General features: G+C 40.5%; 1 long non-coding RNA gene across 1 annotated transcript; it reads right to left on the minus strand.

Moving 5' to 3' along the window:
* Positions 1-1,189: 1,189 nt before the first annotated feature.
* Positions 1,190-1,621, minus strand: LOC134618327 (uncharacterized). Its single transcript, XR_010091900.1, has 3 exons — positions 1,543-1,621; positions 1,340-1,447; positions 1,190-1,265 (listed from the first exon to the last, which is right to left on the minus strand). It is a non-coding gene; the product is annotated as an uncharacterized LOC134618327 (long non-coding RNA).

The raw sequence follows: 1,621 nt of genomic DNA on the forward strand, positions 1-1,621 counted from the left end.
ACAGTTTAACAACATCAGATGGGAAAACATAGCAGCACGTTGTGACTCAAGAACAAAACATTCAACTACTGCTCAGATACTGGGAGTTTATTTAAAAAGGATATTTATAAATCAAGAGCTTACGTTCACTTGTGCTCTGCCAGAGCCAAATGTCGGTCTGGATGAGGGCATCACTGGATACGATTTGCTTTGTTGGTTCAGCAAGCTTGTTGTAGTCGTCAACAGCAGCCGCCAAGCGTTTCTTCTCATCTAAGATGACCTTGCGAATTCTGTGTCGCCTCTTGTTGCTATCTGTAAATAATCATAAAAAATTCACACCTTCACATAATGTATATAGTTACATTTTAATCTACACTCATCAATTTGTTTGCTAGAACATGCATCACATCCAGATTAAACAAACCTGGATCTGATTTTATTCTGTTTACAAAGTAGCTGTACAAACTAAGTGTCAAACGGTCCATTTCAAAGAAACTGGGACGTACCATTTTGTCTGTAAAGACTTTGTGTTCGCACTCTGATGATGACGATAAGCTCCTCTATTTGTGCCTGCAACGCTCCAAGGCTGCCATCAGTTTGATCAGTTTCTAAGTGAGATGAATATTAATCAGAATACAGGATGAGGAACAGTCACCAAACTACAGTGGACTCTGTAATCACTGACTTGATGATATTCATTATAAGACATCTGTAGCCTTCATGTGCTGCATTATCATTAGATAACAAGTATGTCGGTGTTCAGGTTTATTAAACCAACTAGTACGACATCATTTCAACCCAGGTTCAATCCAATTTGATGAAACGCAAAAACTCTGCCATAAATTCCACTTTTACAAGGCTTATTTTTCTTTGTTTGTTGACACTGTCAGAAAGATATTAACTCTACCTTAAGTTCTTTAATGAGGCCATGGTGGGTCCTATTGTTATACACGAGTGCGTTATATTGAGACTCACCTTCAGCCCATTTCTGCACATCGGCCACCCATTGCTGCAGTGTGTCGTCATCCACACCCAGCTCATTTTTGGTCGCATTCAGGCTCTCCACTTGTTCTCTAAGGATCCTTATGATCTAAGAATACATTAATAAATGTCATTCACATTGATGTTTTTAGAGTACAGGTGTTTTTCCCCATTACCACACACATTAAAATGGGTGTTGAAAAAAAAAATCATCTTGACATATCTCTGGCTCAAACTGCGGCCCAGTTGTTCCACTTTCCTTTTGGTCCACCCCAAAGCCAGGAGGGTCAGCATGTCTGTTCGCCCTGCATTTCAGTTCGTATAAAAATAAGAATTAATGAGCAGGAGACTGAGTGGAATCTCACACACAGACACATACCTGCTTTTGTACTTCAATGGCCGCCCTAGACAGGAAACTGTTTACTTGTCCCACCTCTTTTCCAACTGTAGAACCGGCCCCATCCTGAAACGCACCTCCCCATTTGATCTATAGAAAGGAGGTCACAATACATGACTGCTGAATTCATTCAACCTTATAACAATATGTCTCAAACTAATCCAAAACTACAAGCTGCAGTATACCTCGCATTTCCAAATGAGAGCCTTTGCATGCATGACGGAGAGAAAAGGACGCATTGACAAGAGTCCTCAGCTGAGCCAC

This window comes from Pelmatolapia mariae, linkage group LG3_W, assembly GCF_036321145.2.
Source record: "Pelmatolapia mariae isolate MD_Pm_ZW linkage group LG3_W, Pm_UMD_F_2, whole genome shotgun sequence".
In the NCBI taxonomy this organism is placed as follows: Eukaryota; Metazoa; Chordata; class Actinopteri; order Cichliformes; family Cichlidae; genus Pelmatolapia; species Pelmatolapia mariae.